At 39.3% G+C, this 12396-nt stretch overlaps 1 protein-coding gene across 2 annotated transcripts in view; it reads left to right on the top strand.

The window, feature by feature from the left end:
* RSBN1L (round spermatid basic protein 1 like) overlaps positions 1 to 12396 on the top strand; it is an 80761-nt gene that overhangs the window by 29265 nt on the left and 39100 nt on the right. The gene's annotated exons all lie outside the window — the stretch shown is intronic.

Raw genomic sequence — 12396 nt, 5'->3', positions numbered from 1 at the left:
TTAGGTTCAAACTGTGTCATTGGTCTGTTGGCATCTGTTTTCCCTCTGTGCCCCTTTTTATTTTTAAATAAAACTGTACAGTAGTCCCTCTCTATATCGGCATTCACTTATCGCAGCCTCACTGTATCGCAGGATTTTTAAAAATATTTTATTTAATTATTTATTGCGGGTTTTTCACTATATTGTGGGATTTTGCAGTACTGTATATGTATTTATAATGTAGTGTTTATGATTTTAATGATTTTTACCTAAAATTTTTCAAAAAATATTTAAAAATATAATAAATGATTCTAACATTTAAAGAATATTAAATCGAAATAAAATACTGCACACTGTTTACAGTATGTATTTTTTTTGCGGACGAACACATACATTACGCTGAAAATGAGATGTATGCTCGAGCTCGTTTGCCTATGTGAGATTGTACATGGCACATGATTTGCTGATTGGTGGAAGGCATTGTCTTGTGTATCCTGGGCACTGATTGGCTTAGTAATCGTAGCATCAGTCTGTCTGCTAACCCGTACTGTGCGCATATGTTCAGCATCTGGCCTTGTCCACTTCACTCCTACCTCTGATCACTGCGTAGTTTTGCTCAGCGGTGTTGTGTTTTGTGAAATTTTCCTTAAAGGCTGAATTTATTGCAAGTCCTATGATGCCACCCAAACGTTCTGCATCTTCTAAGGATTCTGGCAGTGAACCCAAGCGCAAGAGGAAGATGCTTACCATAAAAGAGAAGGTGGAACTTCTCAACATGCTGAAGGAAGGGAGAAGCTATGTGTCTGTTGGCCACCATTACGGGATCAACGAGTCTATAGTTTGCTATATAAAGAAGGACGAGAAGAATATCAGGTCTACGGCATCAGTGACTTTCAACAAAACAGCAAAGAGGGTGGTTACTTCCCGCAATAAGATCATTGTGAAGATGTAGTCTGCACTAACTATGTGGATAAACTATTGCAGAAGAAAGAATATATCGCTGGATACAAACACCATCTGGATGACGGCCAAGCAACTGTATGATTGTTTAGCAGCAAAAAGGGATGATCACGACAATGATGAGAATGAAGAAGAGGGCGACGACCACAATGCTGAAGCAGGACCTTCAAGTGCTTCTCCAACCAGACCAGCCCCATTCAGTGCCAGCAAGTGCTGGTTTGACGAATTTCAGAAACGCTTCGGACTCAAGAGCATTTCTCTGCACAGAGAGGCTGATTGTGCGGATAAAGCCGGAGCTGAGGAGTTCATGAACAACACGTTCAAAGACATCATCGAGGAAGGAGGCTATAAGCCTGCCTGAACAAGTTTTCAACATGGATGAAACGGGCTTATTCTGGAAACGGATGCCGTCTTGCACTTTCATTATGAAGGAAGAAGCAAAAGCCCCTGGTTTCAAGACCCAAAAAGATAAGGTAACTTTAATCGTGTGGGAATGTTGCACGCTTTATGATAAAACCAGGGCTTATTTTTAAGTCCAAGAACCGAAGGGCCCTAAAAAACAAAAATAAGAATGTGTTGCCTGTGTACTGGATGCACAGTCCTAAGGCTTGAATCCCAAAACTCCTCACAACTGATTGGTTTCATCAATGTTTTATCCCGGAGGTTAAGGTTTATCTGGCAGAGAAAGGCCTTGACTTCAGAGTGCTTCAGATAATGGGCAATGCTGGAGGCCATGCTGTTGACCTAACGTGTGATGGTGTCCAGATGGACTTCTTTTTTTTTTTTTTAATGTATTTTATTGATTATATTGTTACAATTGTTCCAGTTTTCTCCCCTTTACTCCCCTCCCCCCAGCATCTCCCTCCCCCAGCAACCCTCCCCCAAGTCCATACCCATGGTTCGTGAAAAATAACTATCCCTCCCTCTCAGATATTAAGACCCTTTGTAATCTTGTAAAGGACAATGGGCGAAGGTCTCAAGCTCCTCTAGCTGCTTCAAGCTGGACATGGTCGTTGTCCGACCTACCCTTGGGTCCAGAAAACCCTAATAATAGTGGGGGTGTGGAGGGGAGGGTGGCCTTCTCACATGGGGAAGGATTGTGCAGACTCCAGGTCAGTTGGCTATCCCCGGACAACGGCATGCTTGGTTTAACAGGCTGGCATCCTTGTTGTGTTCTGGGGGCTACAGATTTGGCGAAAAGGGTTAAAAGACATCATTCAATCCATAACCACTAGTTGACAAAAGGCAGGGATTAATTTTTCAATGTCCCACATTAGGGAAAAGAAGGGCTTCTTTTGAGGAAGGTGTGCCAGGCACATCTCACCTGTCCAAAACCCTTTTGCCCACCATACTTAGTTTGGGCTGAGGGAAATAATTTAGGTTTCCCCCCTCTCAGACCTCTGGGACCTTTCTGTCCAAGCCATTAGGATAGAAGAGAGAAACCAGTTTTAAAGTGAAGCCCACAGACCATCCCATTCTTCACCAACCCAGCCATTTAGTTCAGCCAAACCATTGAGTCTCAGGAGGCAGCGCTGCAGAGGATTAAGTGAGGCTTATGCGTACAGACAATCACTCAGGTAATGTGGTCATAGGCTTATGCCCTTTGAAAACAGAAAACACATGTTAATTTATGTAACATAACCCACAAACAAGTCTCTAAATCTGTAAGATTGTCTTATTGGGGAGACATCCAGTTGCAAGGCACTTGACATTCTACCAGATGGACTTCTTGCCGCTGAACACCACATCGCTCATTCAGCCAATGGATCGAGGCGTTATTTGCACTTTTAAGGCGCTCTACACCTGAAATGCCCTGCAAAACCTTGTTGAAGTTTTGGACTCGGTTGAAGACTTCTTGCTAAAGGCGTACTGGCATGAGTACACAATTGCATCGTGTCTCCAAAATATTCAAAAGGCCATAAAGGAGATGAAGAGTGAGACTTTGAATGCCGGCTGGAAAAAATTGTGGCCAGAAGTGGTCCATGATTACAAGGGATTCTCTCCTGATGAAATCCATCACTCTGGTGGATAAGGCCGTAGGCTGGCAAAAATACTGGGAGGAGAGGGCTTCAGTGACATGACTACTGAAGACGTAAATACCCTGATCGATGTGCACTCTAAACTATTGACAGACGAAGACCTGGAGGAGCTGACTAAGTCAGCAAGTGAAGAAGAGGATGAGGAACAAGATGAACAACGGGTTGAAGAAGAGGAGTAGGTTGGCCGAATACTTGATCATCTTGCAACCATGGTCAGAATGGCCAAAGAGCTTCAACGAGTGGCTAAAGAATGGGACCCCCATATGTTCGTTTGTTGCAGTTTGCAAATTCAATTGACAGTGCCATGTCAGTTTACAAAAACATTCTCAATCAGAAGAAGAAGCAGCGCCAGCAACACCCCATAGTTATGTTCATCGCGCGAACGAAGAGGTCGGTTATGCCTACGCCTTTAACGGAAGTAGAGGTTGCGGATGAGGCCGAAGATACTACTGCACCACCTGAAGAAGCGCCTGATGAAGTGGTGCCTTTAGAAGAGCTGTAATGCTCTTCTTTGCTGTGCAGTACATTCCTCTCATCTTCATCACCTTCATCGTCATCAGTCGTCGTCGGCAGCCGTCCATCTCGAGAGACGATGGTGTAGCTTCTTAAGAGTCTATCTGCACCGCCGAGAATGGTTGTGCAGTCCGACTCGGGAGTGACACGGTATCTGTCTCCTCCCGTGTTGAATCTACATCTTGCGATGACGCTGGAGTGCCCTCTCCAGTGAAGCTGAAGCTACAGAGCCTGGGCAGGGTGATATGGAGGGTCTGCTGTTGCCCATGCAGCAGACCCCCCCTCTCTTCGCAGCTGAAGGGTCCAAGGGAAAGACGGAGTCAATACAGCTTGGGTTCAGGTGCGCCGCAGGAGTTGCCGGTGTTGATTGACTACAACGTCAAACCGCCTTAGGGACTCCGGCTCCGGATTTTCTGTCGGGGTTTACTCCCTTAGCCTTTCCCCTGAAGAGGTATGCCGCAAGGCAGCGGAGGTTTTTTGGAATCAGAGTTTTCCTTCTCTGATGTGCCCTGACTGGAAGATCGAACCAGCGACACTTAGCTCGCAGGTCGACGCTCAATCCACTGAGCCAAACCAGCCAGGGGTATCGTCATCAGTACTGCACAGCTAATTCATCATCTTATCATTCAAGTTGTAGTATACTTCACTGGTGAGTACACATATAAAATATTACAGTACTGTATATGTATGTTGTTAAAGTTACGTAGGTTTAAGAGTGTAGAATATGTTTAAGAACATAGTGTTTATGAAAGTGTGGAAAAGGTTAATAAGGGAGTGGGAATGGTTTATAAGTGTGTGGGAAGGGTTTATAAAGCCTTAAAGTATATATAAATACTGAAATTAAGGTTCCTACTTCGTGGATTTTCACCTATCGCAGGGGCGTCTAGAACGTAATACCCGCAGTAAGTGAGGGAATAATGTAACCCTTATGTTAAGTTCCACTTTTCAAAACAGGTCATTTCTTGTCTTTATAGTGTAATAATTTTTACTTTTATTCTGAGAATTGTGATGGTTAAGTGACCTAAAAATTCTTTTCAGGCTTTAGATTTGACCACGAAGGATAAAATTGTACATTTTTTTGGTCATGAATGAAAAATGAGTAAAAACTGACTAAGAAGGACAGTTTTTGTTTTTGTTTTCTTAAGAATAATATATTACAGTAAACACAATGCCAGGGAGCCATTTTCCTTGTGAAAAGCTCTGGCAGTGACTTTTAAGTATGAATGCATAACATTGTGGTAGTGACTGACTTAAGATTTTATAGACAGTGGTTTTGTGATTTCTCATGGCCAAAAATGTTTATTTATGACTCACTATTATGGGTAGGTATCTGTATCTATCTAGATATATTCAATAGATAATAATATTCTACATTTATAAGGCTTATATCTTTATAAAATGCTTTTGTATGTATTTCCTATTTAGTCTCTACTTAAACTTTATTTTACAGCTGAAACTATAGATCTGAAAGTTTATTAATTATCAAGTTTGCAGCGTTTGAACTTGGGAGGTATTCCGAGCTTATAGACTTTCTGCTTTCTTGTAGCTATAACGTATTTACCTGTAACATGTAACGTAACATCTTTGTTATCTGTAACATGATTACAGAAACTTAATTGAAGAATTTGTAGTTGGATTTTGAAAAAGTACATGCTCTGACAAGTCAAAATTTCTAGGATGAGTTAAAGGTAGATTGAAAGACCTAGAAAGGTGTACATTTTTGGATAGCAGTTGTGCAACAAAACTGCTTTTCTACTATGCGTATATGGATGGTATGTGTTTGCTTCATTTACTTAGAACAGTTTGTGTGTGGGGTGGGAGTAACTGTGATTATGTTGTCAGTCACTGCTCTTGTCTTAGCTATGCCTTTGTTTTTGTTTCTATAAATATTTTAAAACATTTTATTTTTTAAATTACAGTTGATATACAAAATTCTATTAGCCTCAGGTGTACAACACTGTGATTATACATTTATATAACTTAAGAAGTGATCATCCTAATAATTATAGCACCCACCTGACACTATGTATAGTTATTATAATATTATTCGCTATATTCCCTATGCTGTACTTTACATCCTAATGACTATTCTGTATCTACCAATGTGTACTCTAAATCCCTTCACCTTTTACACCCAACTCCCCAGCCCTTTTCCCATCTGGCAGCCATCAAAACGTTCTACCTTTGAGTCTACTTGTGCTCTGCTTGTTTGTTTATTTAATTTTTTGTAGGTTTCACTTAACATTATACCCTCTAGGGCCATCCATGCTGTTACAGACTTCATTCTCTTTTATGGCTGAATCATATTCCATTGTATATATGAAACATTGCTTCTTTATCCATTAATCTGTTGATGGACACTTAGGTTCTTCCATATCTTAAATAATGCTGCAATAGACATACAGATATATATGTCTTTTTGATTTCGTGTTTTTTTTTCTTTTTGGATAAATACCCAGAAATGAAATTACTGGATCCTTTTTTGTCTCTTGTAATAGACTTTGTAGTGTAGTCTTTTTTGCCTAAGTATTGGTATCCCAGCTTTATTTTGTTTTGTTTCCATTTTCATGAAATATGTTTTTACATCCCTTTACTTTCAGGCTGTGGGTGTCTTTTGCTCTCAAGTGAGTCTCTTGTAAACCACCTAAGTAAGGGTCTTATTATCCATTCAGTCACTCTTTGTCTTTTTTTTTTTTTAAGTATATTTTATTGATTATGTTGTTACAATTTTTTTCCTTTTTGCTCCCCTCTGCCCAGTACTCCCCTTCCCTCCAGCATGCCCACCCCCCTTAGTTCATGTTAATGGGTCATGCATGTAGTTCTTTGGCTTCACCCTTTCCTATATTATTATTAACTTCCCCAATCTATTTTATTTTTAATATGCTTTATTGATTATGCTGCTACAGTTGTCCCAATTTCTTTTCTCTCTGTTGCCCTCCACCCAGCGATGCGCCTCCCTCCAGTTGCCCCCCCCCCTTAGTCCATGCCCATTGGTTGTGCATATAGTTCTTCCCCAACATCTTCCTGTCTACTCCATTCACTCCTACTATGCTTCTTAATTCCTGTACCATCTCCCTTCCTTTCCCCCCTTTTCCCTCCCTGCTGACCTCCCCCCATAATGTTTCCCATACCTATAATTCTTTTCCCACTCTCGTTGGCTACTTAGTTTGCCTTTGTTTTGGTTACCTAGCTTCTATTGTTGGTTGTTGTGATACAGGTTTCATTCTAATATTCATAGTTTTGATCCTCTTTCTTGTAGACAAGTCCCTTTAACATTTCATATAACAGTGGTTTGGATCTAATGAACTCCTTCAGTTTGACTTAGTCCTGGAAGCACTTTCTCTGCCCTTCTATTCTGAATGACAGCTTCGCTGGATAGAGTAATCATGGTTTTAGGTGTTTGCTTTTCATTACTTCGAATATTTCTTGCCATTTCCTTCTTGCCTGCAGAGTTCCTTTTGAGAAATCAGCTGATGGTCTTATTAGTATCCTTTGTACTTAATTTCTTCTATCTTGCTGCTCTTAAGATTCTCTCTTTATTCTTAATTTTTGACATTTTGATGATAATGTGTCTTGGTGTGGTTCTCCCTGGGTCCAGTTTTTTGGAACTCTTTGTACTTCCTGGACCTGTAAGTCTATTTCCTTCTCCAAGTTAGGGAAGTTCTGCTTCATTATTTTTTCACATAATTTTTCAATTTCTAGTTCTTCCTCTTCACCTTCTGGCAACCCTACGATTCAGATGTTGGCCTGCTTATAGCTGTCACGTAGATTTCTAGGTTTCTGATCCTCTCCTCATTTTTCTCACTTTTCGTTTCGTCTTTTTGCACTGGTTGACTGTTTGTTCCTTCCCTGTATTCCAATTTGTTGATTTGATCCCTGGTTCTCTTTCCCTCATCACTAGTTTCCTACATGTTTTTGTTTGTTTCAGCAGGACTAGCCTTCATTCCTTCCCCGTCTTGTTTGAGATCTGCTGTTAGGTCTGTGAGCATTTGTATAACCAAAGCTCTGAACTGTGCCTCAGAAAGATTTTCTATCTGCTGAGCCATGAGATTAGATATTTGCTGTCTGGTCAGCTGCGTGATTGGGATCTCTATCATGATCTGTGCCATCCTGACAGTTTTGTGTTTACCTTTGCTTCCTTGGCAGGGCTGTCACACCTCCTGTGCTACAGGGGGCGGAGCCCTGTGCACTCATCACAACCAGGCGACCCTTCTCACCACCGCTGTGGCGTTTTCTGTGGGGCTGGTGTTCCAAAATGGATTCCTGCTGTTCATTCTCCGCCGAGAGACCGGGAGCCTCCTCCTCTGTCCCCACCCCCTCTGAGCCTCAAAGTCTAAGGCAGTGGGGGTCTGCCTTCCCCAGCATTGGAATCGCAAGTTGATGGTTCTGGTCTGCAGCCAGGGGTGCTCCCCAGATGCTTCTCGCCTTCCCTTAAATATGGGTATTTGTGCTTACTGCTGTCCTGCTGCCGTTACTGCTGCTGCTGCCACCAGCACAGCTTGACCTCTCTGCCTTGGCTTTGCCCCTCCTACCCATCTGGACAAGCACCACTTCTTTATAACTTCATACGTTGAACTTGCATTTATTTTCTGGAGCTTCTAGTTATTTCTGGTTTTGTGGTAGTTGTATTCCTTCTTAGTTGTGGAAGGAGATGGAGCATGTCAGTCTAGGCCTCCATCCTGGCCGAAAGTCTCTCCCCGTGTCTATTTTGTACCTGCCAATTACGCTTCTTAATTCCTGCACCATTTCCCCATTTCTCCCCTTTCCCCCTCCTAGCTGATAACCCTCCAAATGATCCCCATACCTATGATTCTGTTCCTATTCTGGTTTGCTTAGCTGGATTTTTTTATTTTTTAGATTCAATTGTTGATAGTTGTTAGTTTGTTGTCATTTTAGTGTTCATAGTTTTTACCTTCATTTTTCTTAAATAACTGTCTTTAACATTTCATACAGTAATGGCTTGATGATGATAAACTCCTTTAGCTTTACATTTTCTGCAAAGCACTTTATCCGCCCTTCCATTCCAAATGATAGCTCTGCTGGATAGACTAATCTTGGTTGTGAGGCCTTGCTTTTCATCACTTTGAATACTTCTCTCCAGTCCCATCTTGCCTACAGAGTTTGAGAAATTAGCTAAAAGTCTTATAGGAACTACTAAGTAGGTAACTCTCTTTGTTTTTCTTGCTTTTAAGATATGTAGTCTCTTTATCTTTAACCTTTGGCATTTTAATTATGATGTGTTGGTGTGGTCCTCTTCAGTCTAGCTTGTTTGGGACTCTCTGTGCCTCCTGGCCTTGTATGTTTATTTCCTTTGCCAAATTAGGGAAGTCTTCCTTCAGTATTTTTTCACATAAGTTTTTAATTTCTTGCTCTTCCTCTTCTCCTTCTGTACCCCTGTGATTCAGATGTTGGCATATTTAAAGTTGTCCCAGAGGTTCTTAAGCCTCTCCTCATTTTTTTTCAATTCTTGTTTCCTCATTCTGTACTGGTTGACTGTTTACTTCCTCCTTATGTTCCAAATCATTGATTTGAATCCCAGTTTCCTTCCCTTCACCACTGGTTTCAAGTGGATTTCCCTTCGTTTTACTTAGCATAGGCTTCAGTTCTTCCCTTCTGCATTTGCCATACTCAGGTATGTCTTTCAAGTTTGTGAGCATCTTTATCACCAGTGTTTTGAATTCTTCATCTGTTAGATTGGCTATCTTCTCGTCGCTTAGTTCTCCCACTGAAGCCTTGACCTGTTTCCTCTTTTGTGCTGTACTTCTCTGTCTCCTCAACTTTACAGCCTCCTGTGTCTTAGATTGAGCTGTTGCACCTGTTACATTGTAAGGGGTGGAGCCTTAGGTATTCATGAGGTTGTCGTGCTTTATGTGGGGGATGGGTCTGAGAGGGAAGAAGGCCACTTGCTCAGCACTCTCCCCTTTTTCAGGCACTTCTCCTACTTCCTGGATAGGACTGTCGCCTTTCTAGCTTTTGCTCTGGTTGTGGTTCCCAGAGTGCGTGGGTTTATGGACGTTCTAGGACCATGGGGGCTTCCTAAACAAATGGATTCTGCTGCCGCCACTGGTTTTCACAGTCAGAAGCAATGAGGCTTTATTTCCCTCGGCACTGGAACCATGAGCTTCGAGGTCTGATGTGGTGCTGGGATAGCTCCCCAGGTGTCCCTCCCTACTTCTATAATGTGTGACTGTGCTTTCTGCCATTACCACACCGGGTCCTCTCCGCCCTTGTTCTGCTCCTCCTACCTGTTTGGCTGAGCATTTCTTCTTTCTTTTTTTCTTTCTTCCTTTGTTTAACTTCCATGCAGTTCGATTTTCTTGTACTTATGGTTGTTTTTAGTTTTGAGGTAGTTGTATTCCTTCTTAGTTGTGGAGAGAGACACAGCATGTCTACCTACGCCTCCCATCTTGGCAAAATGTCTCTAGAACTTCTCTTCAGCTAGATTTCAGGCTTCTGAATAAAGATTGTTCTGTTATTTAGTTATTATTTTGATGTGGTTGTTAGAGGTTCCTAGTACTGCTTTTACCTACACAGCCATCATGACCAGAGCCTCTATAGATGTTTTTCATATAATGACCTCACACCTTGAACTTATCTTTATTTGAGCTATTTAACTTTACTTTAACTTGAAGGCATATACGAAGACCCTTTTTCCTGTGTTATGAAACTAACATGTTCTTATTACAGCATCTTAAAAACTTTTGTCGCTTAAAAAATAATGGTTTTTAATAATTTGAACTGTTAACTTTCGCTGTGTTTTTTGAAAGTGTATATCAGTTATAAATATTTTTAAAAATTAGTATGTGTAAGTGTAGGAGGTATATGTGGGAAAACTGTACCTTGTGTTCATTTTTCTATGAACCTAAAACTACTCTAAAAAATAAAGTCTATAGGTGTATTTATAATTAAGTCTATAAAAACTTTGGGTTATACCATATTATAGATTATTTCCTGACACTTTAATATAGTTTTATTTTGTAAAATATTTTGTGGCTCTAGTATAGTTATAGAATGCCATATTCTTTATATGTGCCATTAAAAGTGTATAGTAGTTTTAATCTATGTGGTTAGAAGTCAGGATCATGGTTGACCTTTGAGGTGCTGCATAAATATTAGAAGGGAGCACAGAGGGGTTTGAGGTGCTTTCATTTTTGTGAAAATTGAATTTATATGCTTTTTCCTGTGTGTATATTAGAAGATTAATAGTTACTGAAATAACAGTTTAGGATAATAAGCTTAATAGAGATAACTGGAAAATGAAATGCAGATATATTTCAGATGACTTTTTCGGTTTTAATTTTTATTTTACTTTATTTTATTGTTATTATTATTCCACGTATGTATGTATGTAGTTTTCCCATTACCACCCCCCCCCCCCCCGGTAGTCTCTTCCACCTCCACCTCTGCATTCAGTTTTGATTTTAAATGATGTGCAAAAATTTTTTTTTAATGTGTGATTTTTTAGAAAATAGTAACATATATGGTCTAAGCCCAAGGTATTTGGAGTAACATTTTAAAGGTGGATGACAGCCTATAAAAGGACTTTAAGTATCAAAAAGTAAGAATAGCAAACTCATAAAAAATGTGAGAAAAGCTTAATTTAGTATAATTTAAGTTATATGTGAACAATGAAGACGTTATGTGTCTTATTCACCTCTGTACCCTAACCCTTTTCTTATACTCAGCATGAATCTCTTTTCATCTGTCTTCAGTATTATCACTTAAAAAAAACCACATTGTCAGTTTGATAGGTGAAAATATCTTATTTGAATCTGTATATTTTTATCATTAATGAGTGTAACTTTTAAGATGCTTATTTAAATATAAGGATTTAGTTTTTTGGGGAACTGTTTTAAGTGGTCTAGACCTGAGATTATTGAGTATGGTAGTCACTATTATCATGTTGCTATTGAACACTTACTGTGGAGCTATTAATACTTTACTTGAGTTGTGCTGTATACACTGCATTTTGAAACCTTATTATGAAAGAAGAATGTAAAAATCACAGTATTTTTTTTTTAGTGTTCCATTTAAAAAATGTTAGATATATTGGTTAAATATATTATAAAATTAATTCCACTCATTTCAGTAAATTTTTAAATTTACATATGTCATGAACATTATATTTCTAATGGATAGTGCTGATTTAAACAGCAACCCAATTGTTAGGTGATTAGGGCCTGAATGAGGGTAGAAAGGATAGTAAGGAAGGATTTAAAAATTATACAATATGCATATAACTATATAATTTCTGTTACATTGAAGGATATTTTATGGTTTTTGCGTGCTTCTGTCATGGCTTTATAATTAGTAGTATGCTTTTTGAGGACAAGGACTATATCACTATTTTTAAATTCTCTTCTACCTCTTGATTTTTGCTGGGTACATAGGCGCTTGAAAAAACAAGAATTAATAGGATATCAATTAATTTTATAAACTTAAAGTTTGAATTTTTAGATTGTAGACAGTAATTCCTAGAGTTTTTATACCCTTTATCTTAATATAATATCACCAACTGACCAGATCGGACATATGCTTTATAAAAGGTACAAAGTAAGGGAACTAACATCTAGTAGTATATAACAGGCACTGGGAAATCATTTTATCTTTTTCCATTTAGTCTTTATAGTAACCTCTGAGAAAGATATCAACTACCATTTTACCGTAAGACTGAGTAATTTTTTCAATGTTATGTTACCAGTTTAGATATGCCCAACTTCAAAGCTAGTACTTTTCCAACTGTAGTTTACTGTGTCAATTCAAGTTAGCAATTATGTTAAGTGATTTGAAGTTAGTCTAATAGTGTGGTTGACATGAAGTAAATGAAAAATAATCTTTAGAAGGAAATGTATAATGATAAATTTTAGTAGTTTATGACGTGTATCATGTATTCCATGTTCAAAAT

The sequence above is a fragment of the Furipterus horrens genome, unplaced genomic scaffold, assembly GCF_987537825.1.
Source record: "Furipterus horrens unplaced genomic scaffold, mFurHor1.1.pri manual_scaffold_9, whole genome shotgun sequence".
Lineage (NCBI taxonomy): Eukaryota > Metazoa > Chordata > Mammalia > Chiroptera > Furipteridae > Furipterus > Furipterus horrens.
The sequence above is the reverse complement of the archived record's forward strand: the minus strand, read 5'-3'. Positions and strand labels throughout refer to the sequence as shown.